An 18,870-nucleotide genomic window follows, 5' to 3' on the forward strand; every position below is an offset into this window, starting at 1 on the left:
CTACCAACCTAATTCACTATTAAAATAGGGTTCTACTTATTTAAAACAACAAAAACACCTGAACAAATGGAAAAGAAGAAATCCAGAAGGGTGAAATATATAAGTGGATTATGAGATACAAACTTCCAGTTACAAAATAAATAAGTTACAGAGATGAAAAGTACAGCACAGGGAATAAGATATCAAGAAGATGGTAATAACATTGGTGACAGGGACTACATTTATCACAGTGAACACTGAGTAATGTATAGAACTGAACATCTGATGCTAATACTGTATGTGAATTACACTTAAAGTTTCCAGTGCAAAAAAGAAAGAAAGAAATCCAAAAGGTCTTAAAGTTATCTCAAATACCGTAACTTATGATTTCCCTTGCAAGTTATCTGATACTTCTAAAGTGACTGAATCTGATACCTCTTTCTTACGAGAAAGAGAACTGGGAAGAGTTACAACTACTGCCCCAAGAACTGCACATTATCTACTACCTGTTACATCTACAACATATCCTAGGACAGTTGTGGCAATTATAAATTACTGTAATACTTTACTTCTTTGCTAAGTAGACCCACGGTTCACGTGTGTCAAAATTTCATCTCACAGCAGAAAAAAGGTTAAGAAATACTGAGCTAGATCAGCAGGGGTAGAGATGTCTTAAAATCATCTTTTCAAAACCTTATTAGCTCAGTCCAGATCCTAGATTTTGCACTTTACAAACAGTCACTGAGAGACAGCAATTTAAAGATTAATTTATATTTACCAAGAACTAACACACAAGCATAAATGCCTCCAATGCAGTGTGCATGAGTCTACTGCCTTTAGTATAATGTCAAACATGGTAACTATGATAAGACAGACACAAAATACTACTGGATGTCAAAACAAAAAACAAAAAAAAACAAAAAAACAAAAAACACCTTCTAACTGGAAGGAATCCATTTCTTATGAAGAGCACAGCATTTGGTCTGGCCTGGGAAAGGAGACTAAGAAGTGGGATACAGAGAATGAGAAAAGGATAATCTATCTTTATTCATGCCTTCCACTTGCAAGGTATGTATTCCCCTACAATTCCCTTCAAATAATTAAATTAAAGAATGAGCCTAGCGCTGTGCTTTTTAAAAAGTGGTGCTGAGGAGTATCCTTTAAGGAACTAAGTTTTGTTAATAAGAAAGGACATACACACCATCTTCATTATCTTGTATGGGCATATTAAGGAAGGCACTGGTCGCTTGTGTTCCCTCTCTCGCTAGCTGTCTCTATCTCTGTTGAATAAATAAATCAAATCTTTAAAAAAAAAAAAAAAGAAAAATGGGAGGGCAATAAAAAGAAAATGTATAAATAGCCTGTTAAGTATTATTTAAGGTTTTTGGAAACTATGAAAACAGAAGTGAAAGCTTATAAATGAGGACCCAAAGACAGCTAGGCATAGGTACTGATTAACTTTTAAACCCCATTAGAAAGAGGTAGAGAATTCCAAAAATACATCACTAATAGCAAAAAAAAAAAATTTTAATTTATATTATGAAAGATTTCTGATGTTTAAAGTCAATATACTTTTCAATCCTGGTTGGTATTTTTATTTTAAAAAGTGTACAGTGACTAGTTTAAACAAGTTAACTTCTACTCCAACAACCTCAAACACTGACAAAAAACTTGTTAATTCTAGGGAAAGAAATGTTTAAGGCAATAAATATTTTAAATGACTAAATTGTAGAACCAAGCATAAAAAACTTCCATACATAATTCCAACTTCATGTTAAATTCTCATGTTAACAAGACAGATAAAAAGCATAAAAAACAGAAAACCAATTAATGTTACCTACAGTAAACAGATTCAATGCCATCTTATTAAACATAATAATGAGTGTGTAGCCAAGGAATAATGCCACACCTACTATTTATTGTAATCAAAAGACAACTGTCAAGATCATAAAATAAAACGGAGAAAACCAAAAGAGAATAGAAAAAGAATGAAAAGAAGTATATGTAATTCAACTTTCAAAGAAATTAACATCTATCAGACCAATTCCCAAGTTTAAAAGTTACTTTTTCCAAAAAGTTCACATACTACATTGCCATTGGAATAAACAAGTACCAAGAAGCCCTTGGCTAAATATAGGTCTATAACTCATTCGTGTTATAATAAAATCAAGGCATTTCCTATATACATTCTAGAAAAAAACCTTTGATTTAATAACTTTGCTTTACAAAAAAAGCACTTAAGACTCTTGCAATAACCCAGAAACTACATTTGCATGCTAAAAGAATGAAGAGTATTTGAATTTAATTAATCTCTCCTACAAGGTATTTTCTGGAGTCTCCAAGCTCACCCATGGAAGCTGACTGCCTATGTCTCTTCCTAACTAAAGGCTTTGTAGCATTGACAGCTATCATAATTCTAGATTCCTGCTCCCTTCCCCCAAAAGTAGAGACTTCAGTGACAACAACGGTGATGGTATATCTAAGTGACTCTAAAAAACAGTCCCCCAAACCATATGAAAAAACAAGAAAGGAAAAGGAAATTCTACCCAAAACCATGCTTTCAGCATAGCCTTGAAGACGAAGAATGCTGATACTGCAAAACAACTGTGACTGAAAACAGAAAAATCACCAAATCCTAGCACTTAATCTCTCAGGCTGTCACTCCACCCCTACTCGGACACGGGCTTGGTGGCAAGGAGGCTAGCAAAGGAGCGCTAGGGTCATCTACAAGGACAATGAAAACTATGAAACTCACTCAAAATCTGAATATACTGAAAGTGTCTGGGCAGATCAGAACACTGGCGCTAGGTAAGAAAGTTCAAAGTTCTGGTGATTTAAAGGAACAGGTACCATTTAAGGCACTAGCTGCCACATAAGGGGCACAACTTTGAAACACATAGCTTCTGGGAGAGAAAACAGGCAAAAGGAAGGGAGGAGCGCCCTTTTGCAACTGGAGAGTAAAGAGAAAAAGAAAAAGGATAAAATTTAGGGTCTTGCAAGACCAAAGAGAATTATAAAATTGGAAGCCTCACAATCCCTTCTCCAACCATTAAAACCAAAACCACTGAACAGGACTGTTCTGTACTAACAGAAGAGGGCACCATTAAACTAGGAATACTGTAAAATACCCCAATACCATAAAAATGAACAAAAGAAAAGTGAAATCCAGAAAATCAGGAAACTGAATTTGACACATATTGAGGAAAAACCCCTGCCAAAAACAACCTCTAACAACTTCAACAACAAAGCAGAAAAAAAGGTAAGTCAATACTCCAAATAGAATTAAAGATATTCAGACAAGCATTTAAGGATATGAAAACCACTTTGAATCAGAAATTCAAAAACTAAAAACAAAAATAGACAAAATACAAAGAGAAATTTTAAAAGGTGAATGAATTAAAAAAATGGAAAAAATAAAAAAATTATTACAGAAATGCAGAATAAGTTACAAAGCATCCAAGAGAGAATTGACTCAAATGAAAATGAGCTACCACAGTCTACCACAAGAGTTAGGAGCCACATTCACCCACATTCGGTGTTATTTTTTCATCTGATTTCACGTAACTGTCTATCCACCAACTTCACAATCACTCACAAGCCAAACCCTTCCAACTCACATAAGGAAACTTCGTATCTTTTCCATACTAAAGTACCAGATTTACTATGTATTACTTAAACATTCAACATGTCTAAAACTATGCTGTTATTTTAAATATATTCGGTCCCTCTTTTTAGTGTGTCACTGACAAGGTTTTTGAGTATTATTCCCCTCCCATGAACCCCGTGGTTTTTATTGCATGAGTTCGCAGAGCATTAGATTTTTAGGAACATGTATACTATGTCATAGTAGGACTGACCGTAGAAGTGTATGTGTGGGTTACTATTCATGCGTTTATTTCTTAGCTCTGCTGAAAAGACAGACAATGACACCCCAAAAGCAATGAGCACATCTAACACCCAGATCTGAGATTCTAAAAGTCATCTTCCAATAAAAGGAATCAGGGCTCTTTGGAAAAGAGGATAATTCCAGAGGTGGGACAGGTAAAATATAAATGAGCCTGGAGTTTCCTGCAGTACGAGAAAGTAGGGAAGTTCTTGAAAAAAGGACGAAGATATGTCAAAAGGACACAAGAGTCGAACAGGAGGGGTTTTCAATGCCTAAAGCTGGATACTCTGAGCGATAAAATAAGTAATGATAGCATCAAATTATAACCCACAAAATAAATGCCTTTGAATCTATACTGATACAAATAACTGAATAAATAAATGAAAAGTGACATCTCTTCAAAACAGAGGAACTTCAAATGATAAATGAGAAAGGAACAAAAAATACTACAAAATGGCTACTAGGTAACTATTACAGTAATGCAGGTATCCCCCGCTTTTTTCAAGTTCACACTAAAGTAGCTTCACTTTTATGAAAGACCCACAATAGTACCTGTTTTCTAACTGAAAGAAATATGGAAAGGATTTTTGCTTTTAAGAAAAAAAGGCAAAAAGAGGGAGTGGGAAGGGGTAGAAATAGCATTCAGCTTTTATTTTGCAGTGAGCCATTACAGAGACAGCACACGCCCTGAGCAGCACCACCAAGCTCCTTCCCTGGTAACTACCCTCAGCGCCTCAGTGTAATTTCAAGCTGCCATAGCTTTGAATGTTGTTTGTGAGCATCTGTGCTTATTTCAACTTAGTGTGTGCGTCCATTAACATGCTGTGTCCCAAAGTATCAGAAAAGCCTAAAGAGGTTTTTTTTAGTCAAAAACCTCAAAAATTTTCCATATAAATTAATGGTAATGGCTTCTTTACACCAGTTCAGCTTTTGGAAGGTTTCACAGGAACACTCTACTATCAGATAGTGGGGGAAGTCTGGAATTGTTGCAGGTTAAGTTCCACCCATGAATGCTAAAAACAAGTGAAAGTTTGAGAAGAAACAGGAAATTAACATACTCTCAAAGTATCTCCAAAATATGTATCATTTTCAAAGAGAAAACCTGTGACTTTACAATGGAGAAACCAGCAGAGACTACCTTAATTAAATCCTCAAGATCACTCGTAATAAGATACTGACATCACTCGTAATAAGATACTGACATCATGTACCCCTGATATAAAATGTACCTCTTGATAGGCTACCATTACTTCAGTGGTGTTATTGTCAAAAACGCAAAATTTCAAATTAATCGTAAGAAAGCATCAGAGAAATCCAAAATGGAAGACATTTTACAAAATTATAACCAGTACTCCTCAAAAGCATCCAGGTCAGAACAACAAGAAAAGAATGAATTAATATCACAGATGTGAGGAGACTATACAACAAATAAATGCGATGTGGGATCCTGGGCTGGATCCCAGGACCCAAAAAAAAAAAAAAAAGGTCATTAGGAAAAAAACTGATGAAGCACAAATATTTAGTTTATAGTATGTTAATATTAATTTCCTGGTTTTGATTATTATACCACAGTGGTCCAACATTAGGGAAACAATCTATACTATTTTTGCAACTTTTCTCTAACATTATTCCGCAATAATTTTTTTTAGTAAAGTATGAAAAAAAAGGAATACCCACAAAATAGTCTTTACGAAAATTTACTAAGTAAATTATGATAATTCCCATGGCAATTCAAAATATAATTCACCAATGACATCGCATCATTTTGTTCCAACATTAATATCCAACTCACCATACTGAAAGAACAGATAAATGCTACAATGTGATTATTTGTTGAAACGTAAACTGCAGAAGGATATGCAAATTTGGTATCATTTTATAAAGCTTTAAAACATGAAAAACACAACAGTTTAGCAATATATATGGATATACGGTCTTAAAAAAATGACTGAATGGGAAAGGTAAATCCTTATTTAAGATAATGATTACCCCTGCAGAAGGAAAGAGGGCAACAGGACTGAGAAAGATCCATTACATTCATCCTGCTAGTAGTATTTATTACATTACTCACTCTAATTTTTGTATGCCAATTATGTTTCATAATTTTTAGCCACTACTGAGAAGCACTGAGATTTTTAGCTATCTGGGGCAACAGTCTTCCGCGTTGTTTACAAAAAAAAAAAAAAAAGTTTTCATTGTTGTGGGGTTTGTTTTAATAAGACAATCTTAATAAGAAGACCATATTTGAAATTTTTCATTTCTATTTTCCAAACCAAACAATGAAAACCTTAAGATCATCTAAAATAGGGTCCTCTGCCTTAGGACAGACATACCCTTTGGCTTTTTTTATAGATATATATACAAATCCTCTGTTTCGAGATCACTTCATACCTTCACTTCCAGGGCCAAATTCCAAGGCCTTGTCATTACCAGGAAGTCTCCCACTTCTGACCACCCCTCTTTATCCTTCCAGGCACTCTCTCACAAGTACACTCATCCTAGTTCCCTCAAGCCTGCTCTTCCTCCCGCGCTTCCTATTTAAGTAAACTACCCATTCATTCCCTCAGTTGTCCAAGCCATAAACCTAGTCATCACTCTTAACTTTCTCTTTCACCTTCCGTATGCCCTCCATCACTGAATCCTTTCATTCTACCTCCTATATATCTGTCAAATCCACCTATTTCTTCCATCCTCATCCTGCACCGTAGTCCAAGCCACCTTACCTCTTTTAACTAATTTGTTGGAACATCCTCCTAATTATTCTTCCTGCCTACCTCTTTTAAGTCTCTCCAAAGAATTCTCCACAGTGCAATCAGTATTATCTTTTTAATTAATTTCCTCGCAGACTTAAGATACTTCAATTTTCCCTAGGATAAAGTTCAAATTCTTTAACACAGCTTAAGGGCTCTTCATAATCTGGCCCCGATTTATGTCTTCAGCCTCATCTTTCACTACTCCTACGTTACCTGTCCTCTCTTACACTGCCTGATCCATCCATACTGTACTCAGTTTCTCCAAGCAATCCAAACTCTCTAAGTGTATCTCCTGTCCTTAACACAGGTCTGGTAAACTACCCACCCTCTTCACAAGGCTAAGTCCTCTTGAGGCTTCAACCTAAACTAAAGGTGTCACTTCTCCGAGATAAATTTTCCTGGCCTCCCTGAAACTGGGTTAATCGCCCCTTCTATATGCTCCTACAGCACTCTGCATGGCACATATTAAGCATGTAGCAAAGTGGATGATAAACACATATATGTCCATACTCCCATATGACTATGAAAGCCAAGCCTGTTCACTATATTCCTCATTACCAAGGCCGATGGACTGAATAAGGTAATAAAGACCAAACTGTGAAATAAATTGACAAAGTAAACAATACTTACAAAGATAACTCCTGGCCCAGGTGCACAATACTCTTCCCACTATACTTTGTGGACTTAATTTTATGTTCATAAACAATTCGATGTTAATTAGGTATAAGACATATAACACAAAGTTTAAAAGGATCTAGATATCATCTCATTTTATAATTAAAGAGATGCCCAGAAAGGTTATTACCTGCTGCAGAACAAAACACTATTAAACAGCAATGCCAACATTAGGTATTTTGATGTTCTTTAATTACATACTTTAATCTCAAGGAATTAAGTTTTTAAAATTTTAAAATTGAAAAACTTTAAAGTTTTTCATTTCTTCTAGGATAGCAATGTTATTAAAAACAGAAAAAATGAATCACCAATTCACTTAAAAGTTTCCACAAAGTTACCTAGAATGTTATAACAAACATAAGAATATTTAATTATGGTGTAAGAGTAATAAAGATAATACTGAGTCATTATTATAATTATATATTATAAGCAACACATGGGTATCAACTGTGTTCAAGGCACTGTGGAACACATTCACTGAATATACAAAGAGATATAAAACAGGATTCCTAACTCCCAAGAAGCATACAATATGTTTAGGAAAACAAGAACTAACCATTATAGAATTAAACATAAAAATTAGGTAAAAGGAATCACTTAAATTATTAACACTTTCAAAGGAAAAGACTTTCTTCTACAGAGTTTCAGGAATGTAAAGACAACTCTATTGGCCGAGAAATCAGCATAAACTCAAAATTCCTTAGGTTGGTCAGCTGACAGGGCTCTAAAACAATGAGAGTCCACTATCAAGGAGCATACCAACAGCCAATTTCTTGGTTTCTAAATAGTCTTACCCAATAAGAGAAACCAGGACTCCTTGAAGAAATGGCTGCTTCTAGGACAGCAGCAGGAAAAGCAGATGATGAGCCTGGAATATCTTATTGTTCTAAAAGTAAGGAGGTGCTTCAAACATGATAGAAACATGTCAAAACAATCAATGAGTAAGGTGAAGGATTTCTCACTGACCAAATCAGAGTTAACTTGGAACATCAAAATGAATACTGATAATCAAGTATAATCTGTTTAATAAAAAAGAATCAATGAATTTATATTGATATTAAGTAAGCAAATGAGAAATAAAAGCTCTTCTTTACAACAGATTGCCAACAATTAAATGGAGAATAGCTAGACAAACACCATTTTGGAACCACTGTGTAATAATGGACTCAGGCAAGAATCAACAATGAATGCTAAAACCATTATGTGAACATTTTTGGGAGGACAGAGTATTTACACAGTCTGAAAGTGCCTCCCCACAGATTATTCAATAACAGTGAGGACAATGATAACTTTTATATGGAGAAAACTGGCAGGCAAACCTTAACTAAGTGATCCAAGTAAACATCACCAACAAAGGGTCAAACTGACATCATATTGCCTCCTGATGTGATGCACTGAGGGATATATCATCACTTATTTGGGTGTCCTGCCAGAAATGCATAACCTGAATCTAACAGCAATGAAACTATATGACAAACCCAAACTAATGGACATCTTACAAAACAAAGGGCCTGTACTCTTCAAAACTATTAATGTCAGGAAAAAAGAGAAAAAGTTGAAGGACTGTTTCAGATTAAAAGAGACCAAAGATATGAAAACTAAAATGCAATAGATAATATTAGAAAAAATGCTATTAAAGGATATTACTGGTACAAATGAAGAAATTTCAAAATAAACTATATATTACATCACAGTATCAATATTAAATTTCTTGAATCCATCATACTGTGGTTATGTAAGAACATGTCTTTGTTCTTAAGAGAAATCAACTAAAGCATTTAAAGGTTAAGGATCATGATGTGTGCAATGTACTCTCAAATGGTTCAATAATAAAAGTAATCATAATAGGAAGAGGAAGAAAAGGGAAAAGGGGGAGAAAAGGAGGCAGAAGAGAAGGAAAAAGAGACCAACAGAGTGAATTCCAGCTATTACAATAAATGTTAAGTTCGATGACATTATATAATATGCTTAATATGTGGTTTCCTTGTTAGCAAAGTACACAGTACATTAATGCAGCATTTCCAACTATCCCTTGTACCCATCTGGAATGTTTTACCTCAAATGATTTGACTCTGATTTTAACTGAATAAAGTTGCATCTTTGGCATACTCCAAAAGATGTAATAAAGGAGCTTCAAACTATAAATAAAACAAAATAGTAATATCTATTTTCAGACTTTGGGACCACTCTGCAAATACAAAAAAATGATAAAGCAACTGTGCTAAACATTAACAATTAGTGTATCTAGGTGACCAATATATGAGAGTTCACTGTACTTTCCTGTAACTTTTCTGTTAAGTTTTTTTCCAAAAACAAAATGTTTAAAAACAAAACAAAACAAAAAAACCTGTCAAGGCTGAAATGTTACTTTGGGGAACAGAGCCACTTGTGAAAAACAAAATCTTAACTCCTAGATTCTTTTCTCCTTTTCCCTTCATAATCCATGTCAAATTAAGTCTAACACCGTTACAAAAAAGATTTTCAGTATTAAGATAAGCATTTTGCTAAAGTAGTCCCCAAATCTTTAAAAAGCCCATTTGCAAGTCAGCTGTGCAGAATGTGGGATGATTTTCACTATTACAAATAGTGGTTAAGTTCCTAATGTTGGCCACAAAAGCTCTTTGATAAATCTTCATTAGCAATACAGTTGAATTAGTATTGTATTTCACATATACTCTGTTAAATTGCACATCCCCCTAGCCTTTCTGAAACAACGTGAAATCAACTGGATAAGCTGAAGGGAGGGAATGTTGGTTGGTAAGGAACAACCAGTAACTAATTATAATTTCTAACACTATTTTTACTAGGTTATGCATTTCAAACTGGAAATAGAGCCCTCACACAAGATGGCTACTCAATGCCCAGAAAGAAGGCAAAATGGAATCTCAGGAAATGCCACTTGGGCTAAACAGCTCTGCCATTCCTGCCCTGACCCAGAAGGCTGATGACAACATATTTATATGTATAGAAAATGCATGAGGCAGTATTTTATAGTCTGAAAAGTACCTTCATAATTTTTAAAGTCTGACCTGGGTAAACTGGTTTGATTGGTCATTTTAGTTGATTAGGACTCCTTCCATTCAACATTTACTGAGCATTCACTATGCAACAAGATAGATTGGTAGGTACTAAGCATACACAAAGAACAAAATAGCCTTGGACACAGGAACTCTGAATAGCTGAAGAAAAATGACATCAATTACAATCCTTTAAATATTCTAAAAAAGGAATTACTCTTCAAATTGTGTATCAAGAGCAAGGGAGACAAATTTTGTCTAGAGACTAAAATTGGTATCATACAGGACACCTGAGCTACAACTTAAAGGTAGGAGCATTCCAATCTCTGGAAAAAATATGAACAAAGATACAGAAGCACTAATTCAAATATTTCTGTCTTCTGTCAGGCAGTGGGCTAAGATTGGGAAGATTTTGTAAACAAGATAGAGAAGGCCTCTGCCTTCATGGAGTTTACATTCAGGTAATGGGAAAAGACAATAAACAAGCTATAACTAAACAAATAACATGTGTACAAGTTATAGTAAGTGTCTTGAAAGAGGTAAGATGCACAAGAGAGTAACTAACGAGGTGTAACGTTAAAAAGGATGGCCTGAGTGACAAAGTGAGATTTGGGTCAAGTTCCAAAGGGGTAGGCCAACCAGCCTTATGAACAGCATCTCAACCAGGCAGTGCAAAAAGCGCTAAAGACCCTAAAATATGAAAGGACACAGAAAATTTAAAGAACAATAAAAGGACTGTGTAGCTGGCATACAATAAATGAGGAGAAGAACAATGAGAAGTAGAAAGATTATTCAGGGCCATTCAGGCCAGGGAAAGAAGTACAGACTTTATTTCAAGAGGAATGGGAAGTCACTGGATGATTTTAAGCAGAGAAACAACATGATTTGGAATCATAAAATGACCCCTACAGCTGCTCTGTGAAGAACGAATTTCTGAGGAGCAAGAAAAGAACAAACTCAGTTAGGAGGCTACTGCAGCAATTCATTTAAGAGATAATGCCTTGAAATAAAGAGGTGGCAGTGAAGACTAAGAGTGGTAGACTGGCTCAAGATAAATCCTGAAGGACAAGAGAACGTGTGGATGGATTAGACCTGAGAGAAAAGAAAAAGAATCCAGAGTGGTATCTTTTAAGTTTTTGGCATGAGTACTGCCATTCATTGAGATGGGAAGGGCGAGTGAGGACAGCAGAGTTTGGGGGTAGGAGGGAGGAAGAAGGATGGGGGAGAGGAAAAAATAGCTATATTTCAGTCATATGGCTAATATTATGTTTGAGATTCCAGCTAGATTTCCAAGTGGATATCGAGCTCAGGAAAATTCTGGGCTAAAAAAATAAAAGTGGGAGTCATCAGCCTGAAAATACATGGCATTTTCAAGGAAGAGCAAACAGCTGGCCTTAACTGGGTCATAGAAACTGAAGGGTAATAGCTGACAATGAGCCTGAAGAGATCAGATAGAATCATATAAAGTGAACCATGACTAATAACAGCAATAGCAGAAGCAACAGTGATAATAACAGTAGGGGGAAAAATTACTGTATTTTAGGTACCAAGCACTGTGCCAAAGGCTTTATAACATACATCTCATTTAATCCTCTCAACAACTCTATGAAAAAGATGATACTATAATCACTATTTTATACACCAAGCCTCAAGAAGATTAAGAAATTGCCAAAGAACACAAAGTGCCAGAGTGGGTATTCTAGCTTAGGCAATCTTGATTTTAGACGCTAATCTCTTATTCCTTAAATTACTGCCTCTCTACTGATTTTATGTCTTCAAAGTTTCCCTTAAAAGAATGACATTTACATGTGAATTTTATAAATACAATTCCAGTCTCCATGTAAAAGGTGAATTGCTAGGGGACAAGAGGTGAGACAAGCAAACACAGTATTAGTCAATGCAAGAGCACCTTGTTTTACTAAACCAACAGTTACAAGTTATTTTACCAGGTTAAATGAAGAGTATCCCTTTGTTCCAACAGTCACAAATCATACCTCAAATTAATCCAAGTCAACATGTATAACATGTTCCTTGTAACAAAAATAACCTGGTAAAAAGGTCCAGCTTATACTGTATAAATTTACCACCCACTACCAAATATTTCTCAAAACATATAACTTTATTGATGGTTGAATTCTTTTTTAAGTTCATAAAGTTTATATTTTTGTATAAGGAAGAAAATAAAATTAGTATTGACTCAAGACAACCATAAAAAGATGTGCCTTTGTTGATATTTATTAGAAGTCTGATCAACTAGTGTCTGTTTTTCACCTAGGTTAACAATTCCTCTGGCTTTCAGCATCATCAGTTATTAAACAGATGAAGTAAATTACCTGCTGTCATACACCCATGTTCAAATATTTGGTATTCTATCCACCTCACAAATCAGCTAATTTTTACTTAATTCATAAGCTCATGATTTCTAGTGATTGTTATGACAATTTAATATTAAATAAAATATTAAGTTTAGTAAATATCAATTATGTTCAGTAAATACAATTATTAAAATAAGTAAATAACATCTGTATAAAATTAGAGTATTCATTAAATAAGTGTCAACACATATGCTATGGATAAGACTAATAAATGAGTTTATATTCTTTATTATAATAAACTGGACAGGGTCCACTACAGATTACACAGATAAAGCATACACAGACAAAATCATTTAGTTCCATACAACAGTAAAATGACATATAAAAGCTTAAAGATTACCCACTACAGAAAAGTTATTTTTAAAATATACCTATTCCAGATAGGCAATAAAAATATTTTTCTAACTTCAAATTTTAAATATTGTATGTGGAAGACAACTCCTACAGATAATCCCTAAAAGACATATTTCACTGAAGAGCAGGGAAAATACTTACATTAAATTCTAATTTTTTTTTTAACATTTGGAGAGGCTGTTGGAGGTTACAATCAATGACTGCAGATCAATAACCTCATATAGAACAGTCAAATAAACATATTTATGTATAATGTGACAATGAATTTAAAGTGCTGGGATTTTTACACCTAAAAAAATATATGAGCATTCTCCTGTATTTATATATTATATGAAATCCGTTTGGTCACAGACACTAAACATTCAGGTACTGGGCAGAGTATATACATAGTCTTCATAGGAAATAAGGGAATGTATAGAGGAATAGATATATGGAGGAAGGGATGAAGGGAGATCAGGCAATATGCATTTTTGGACATTAAGCCTCAGACAGTGTGCTAGGAACTCTCACACTCATTATTTCATTTAATGCTAACAATTCCATAGGGCAGGTAGTGTAATTCCTTCACGTTTTGTAGAAGATGTCTCATAACTTCATAAGTGGCAGAGCTGGGATCTGAACCAAGATGTGATGACAAAGTCTTGCAAACACAGCAGGACGTGTCAAAGTGTTCTTTTGCAGGAGGTTATCTAACTGGAAGATTGATTTGATTTTTCATATTTACACTTCTCTTATTACTCAAACATTAGAAGGCACTCACTTCTCAATTTACGAAGAATGTTCACAGATTTTCTTTCTAATCTAGAAAAAAGCAATACTGATCATTTTCAACCCACAAAGGCAGTATTTTCATTGTTCTATCACTAATAAAAGACTTCAGCTAGACTTTGTAGCATTCATATGTACCATGAGCATGTTTCAAAAAAAAAAAAAAAAAAGAGTATGGTGTGACTGAAAGGCAAAATACATGAAATTGGAAATGCCCACAGAAAATTCAAGACCATCATCATTGTATGTTAGACTAAATTTCTCTGCCAGACTTAGAAGCAGCAAAGGGAAAAAAAAAAAAAAAGGCTTTCCAAACCTGACTGACAAGCATGCTACTTCCCAAAAACAAACTGGCTTACAGTTTCCTCCTCCTAAATCAGAGCACAAATCTATTGAAAGATTTAACTGAAATATTTCAAACTTCAAAATCATATTCTAATAAAAAACACTTCCATAATTACTTAACCACCCTCAAAATACACTAATATTTCTCTCTTGGTTACCAATTAATGCTATTGCTTGAATATTAATAAAATTAATATTAACCTATATTGCATTCTAAAAGGAAATACAAAGCAATAATGCAATTGCTTTGAAAAATAAAACATCACCACTCAAAACAACTCAATGTATCTTTCAAAGATTATTTCCGGTTGCATTTACAAAAAACAATCTTTGACACACATACCCATTAAAGAAACACAGAAACTCGAAGAATTTGAAAAGAGATTATTCTCAAATCATAATTCAACACAGTGACATTACAATTATTTCTGTGCTCTCATAAGCAACCTTCCTTCCACTGAACACCCCCTACCTCCCATCCCCTCAACATAAACTTTTGCTGGGAAGTAATATAAGGAGTTAAACATAATTTTATCACCTTTGTTCCAATATGAATAAAACCATGGTTTTATATGTAACAATGTGAATTAAATGAAATCGACATGCAAATAATTATGTTTAGAGAAGTCATTATTACTTCACCATCACTGTTTTAACAAGTAAGTTTCTATTGGAAGCACTCTTCCAACAGAATTAGGACTAGGTCTGCAAAGTAAATCACTAGCTTTAGCTCTTCACAGTGTTATAACACCATTACCACAACTTTTTACAATGCTCACTGAGAATGAAAAGTGAGTCCAGACTCAACTAGTGCATCATCATATAGAATTAATCTTAATATTCTGTAGGACACATGTGTTCCTTATGTTTGTTATAAAGTCTAACTAAAACAGGCATCGACTTTTAACGAAAGCACTTTCAACTTTTTTCCTAAAACAAAAGTTGCCATTCACAGGAAAAATAAGAGTAATGACTGAACCCTCCACAAATATACCGGAAAAAAAGAACCCAAAACAAAAATGTACATACAAAAGCCATAATAGCACAACATAGCTATTTTATCCTCACCTTATACATTCATATTAAATAAGTGCCATTTTTGCGTTTTCAAAAAAATATTTTTTAAGGTGTTTTGTTTACCTTTTCCACAGACTGTTCAAGTACTGCCAAGGTAACAGATTTTAAAACTGACAACTGGAGTACTTGGCAGTTGCCAAAACAACACAGCTGGATTCTTAAAGGGAAAGTACTCTTGTGTAATGTACACCTCATTACGGCTTTGAAGAACCTTCTCTTCATATAGTAATAGATGATACGAGACACAGGGGAAACATGCTGTGCTTAAAAAAAAAAAAAAAAAACTTGAAAAACTTTAGACATTTGTTTAAAAATACTTCTATCATTGTTAACACATCACAGCAGGCCTTTCTAATGGCACACTAATTGCAATACCAATCTTGTAAACTAAAATGCAGGTCAACATTATGCTTCACTTCTTCAATCTACACGCGGTTTCCCTACTGGACCATGACAGGGGGCTCGCTTCGTATCCCAGAAATCATACTTCAGGTCTGAAGAATATTTTTATAGTTACGCTTTCACAGCGGGGGGGAGCATTGTTTTTCTAATTCAGGGATGCTCACCTCTTCGGAACTTGTTTGCACTATCTCACCTACCAATTTAATCCTCGCAGTTCAAAGACCGAGAATATCGAACTAAAAGGCAAAGTTTGTACCACGTAAAACCTTCCCTGAAAGCCGGAATCTACCGGGATGTCAGGGCAACTAGCTGTTCCCGCTGCAGCCCCTCCTTCCCCGCGACGTCTCCCTGCACCGGAGGGCGTCCGCACCCCGCAGGTGCCCCCAGCCCGGGCCACGTCCCGGCCCGCCCCAAATACGGACCCCGCCACTGACATCTCCACACACGCGCCGAGAGTTCGGACCTAAATGTTCCGCCCGCTTCGACCAACCTTCTCCCAAAGCAGAAGTGGGGGAACTTCTTCAAGTCCAACCACAGCGCAGGGCGCCCCCGGCACGAAGGGTCAATCCCTTTGGAGAGACCCAGGCGCGGAGAGCAGGAGGGAGGAAAGGGCCTTCGGGCGTTCCGCCCCGGAGAGGCTCCGGGCCCCCAGGGAACTCCCTCAACTTTCAAAGAGGCGTCGTCCACCACCGCCCCCCAGCCCCAAACGCGGTGCGCGCCGGGGGAGGCTCCTCGCGCGGAGTCCGCGCGGCCGAGCCTCCCGCCGCCAGAGCCCGCGACATGGGTCAGACCCCGGGCCCGCCCTCGGGGCACCCCGCCCCCACCACCGCGGGCGCCTCGCCCCTCCGCGCCGACCCTGCGCGACCACCCCGCGCCGCCTCCCCGCACCCCACCCGCCCCGCCGCCGCGCGCCCGGGACCCCGGCCCCCTGCCAGCCGGACGCCGCCCTGCCCTACCATCAACGGAACCCCGCGGGCGCCCCTCCTCGGCCGCGCCGCCCCCCGCCCCAGCGCCCCCCAGCCCCTACCCGGCCCCCTCGCCGAGACACCGCCCCCTCTAGCACCGCCGGCCCCGCGGACCGAGTCCCGCCGACGCGGCCCTCACCGTGTCTCTGGCGCAGCTTCCGAGCACACACACGCCGCAGCCCGGGCCAGCCACCAGCGCTCAGCGCCGCCCGGAGCCGCCTCCTTCAGCCCGGGACTCGCCGGGACATCGGCGCACGGATCCCCACACCGGGGCTATTTTTAGGAGACAGGCCCCGGCCAGACCGGAACTCGTTCCTGCCGCCGCGCGTGCGCACTACGGCCGCGGTCCTCGGTGTCCCTCCGCCAGCCTCGCCTTCCCTTCCCCTCGGCTCCCTCTTTCTCTTTTCCCTTGAGGTTTCTGTTCAGAGCTGACTTATCCTTTCGGTGGGTCCTGGAGGTCTTGAAATGGGAAAGACGAGGGTGTGGGCAGAGAGTCACAGTGGAAGCAAGCTCTACTCCACAAGGACGCGAGGGGCGGACTATGTTTTTCCGGGTGGGTGAGGAGACGGATCACCCGGCACAGGAAGGAGATGACGGCGGTTTGGCGCCGGGGCTACGGGCTGGAGCTCGCTTCCCTCTGAAGGACCGTGTTCTCCTGGAAGGGATACTGGTCACTTGATGAGGGCCTAGGCGCCTCCCAGGGCGGGGCGGCCCGGCGGCGTCGCGCCCTGCAGCCCCAGCCTCCCCCGCCGCTGCCTCCCTGACCAGCCCGCTGGGGCCGGGACCGGGAGCGGCTTCAGTGACGCGGCGCGTGGCAAATCGCCGCGCGTGGCCGCCGGCTCCAGCCAACCGGGGGCACGAAGGGGCGGGGCCCCGGGGGCGGGGCCGGGGCTCCGGGGCGCGAGTTCGACAGACGCCCGGAGTCCGGTGCCAGGCAGATTCCTTCGGGCCGGCCCAGACACCTCCTGCCGAGCTCCTGGGGCCGCGGCCAGCCTCCTTCTCCCCCCACCCCGCGCCTTCGGGCCACACCGGCCCCCCGCAGACCTCTGCTCGCCACGCACGCGCCCACGCCCTCATTGTGGTCAGGGCCGCACCTGTGCTCGCGTCTGGGCCGCCACCCGGTCACCCTCACTGAGCAAGCACAATGGGACTCCGGTCCTTGGCGCGCCGCGGCGGCTCGGACCCGTGCCCGGAGAGAGTAGGATTTGCAGGGGCCTGGAGTGGGCAACCCCTTTCAGCCTGGCGAGCCGAGCGCCCCACGTCCCGGGAGAGACACCATCTCCTAATCTCCAGTATTTATAATAGCGAATTACAATTAGGCATAGCTGTAGTGTGCCTTGAGCGCTAAACTGTGCCGAACATTTTGCACATGATAGCTCATGTATTCCTTACAACACCCCCATGAAGTAGATTCAGTTTCTATTCCCATTTTACAGAAGAGGAAAGGGAAGCTGAGCGCGAAAGTGACCCTTTGAGGTCACAGTTTAAGAGAACACTGAGGATTTGAACTCGCAACCACTCTGCATACTGTCTTTCCTGAGAGAGGTGCAAAGGAGATGTGCTTGGGACTGCCCTTCTGTTTTGTGGGGTTATTGGTTTTGTTGACGGAGGTCATCAGGAGGTGAGCCATTGTTGGTCCTTGCATCCTGAAGCCTGCTAACGTCTGAAGAGTTTCTACAGCCACACTACCTATATCTGCACCCAGAGGTGCCTGTGCAATGAACACAAAGCCAAATGATTATTTTCATCGGAAGGTGAGAAATTCAGTAGGGCAGCACTTTGAAACAAAGTGATGGGGGTGGGTAGCAGATGCGCAGAGGCTGGGCAGAGGAACTGGGAAGTCACAAAGGAAGCTGGAGGCTCGCAGGCTTCCTCTCTCAAGGACGGGGCAAGGTACTGGGGAGAACCCAACACAAAAGCAGCACACAAACACCAGACACTGGAAAATAAACCTGGAGTTCTGCTCAGAGCCCCACAGTATCAGTTTTCAGAAGAGCCAGCAGCAAAGACTATAGGCAAGTTTTGAAAACACATTAAAATTTGGTGGAAATCAGCGAGTCATGTGGAAATGCATATTTATTAACATGCCCAAAGCTGCAAAGGCAGCTGCATTTGACTGCTCCCAGAAAATAGAAGACTGATACTTTTCCTTCAAAGTCCTCAATACCCCTGCCCTTCTACCCTGGAAGGAGTAGAGGGGCAATGAGAACAGACTGTTCCAAAAGAGATTTTCACCCTCTCATTGCTCCATCCCGTCTCCCACCCCTCCAGAAG

General features: G+C 39.1%; 1 protein-coding gene and 1 pseudogene across 23 annotated transcripts in view; one reads left to right on the plus strand and one right to left on the minus strand.

Moving 5' to 3' along the window:
• LOC113263554 (60S ribosomal protein L17-like) overlaps positions 1-16,064 on the plus strand; it is a 56,336-nt pseudogene extending 40,272 nt beyond the window's left edge.
• Positions 1-17,352, minus strand: part of MEF2A (myocyte enhancer factor 2A) — a 162,189-nt gene extending 144,837 nt beyond the window's left edge. For 8 of the 23 annotated variants that reach the window (XM_048221093.2, XM_048221088.2, XM_026510361.4 and 5 more), the window contains exon 1: positions 16,736-17,352. The gene's annotated coding sequence lies outside the window, so the exon portion shown is untranslated. The remainder of the gene's footprint in view (positions 1-16,735) is intronic. The other 15 variants (XM_048221092.2, XM_048221103.2, XM_048221099.2 and 12 more) reach the window with 9 other exon arrangements.
• Positions 17,353-18,870: the final 1,518 nt, after the last annotated feature.

Source organism: Ursus arctos, unplaced genomic scaffold, assembly GCF_023065955.2.
Source record: "Ursus arctos isolate Adak ecotype North America unplaced genomic scaffold, UrsArc2.0 scaffold_28, whole genome shotgun sequence".
Taxonomy (NCBI): domain Eukaryota; kingdom Metazoa; phylum Chordata; class Mammalia; order Carnivora; family Ursidae; genus Ursus; species Ursus arctos.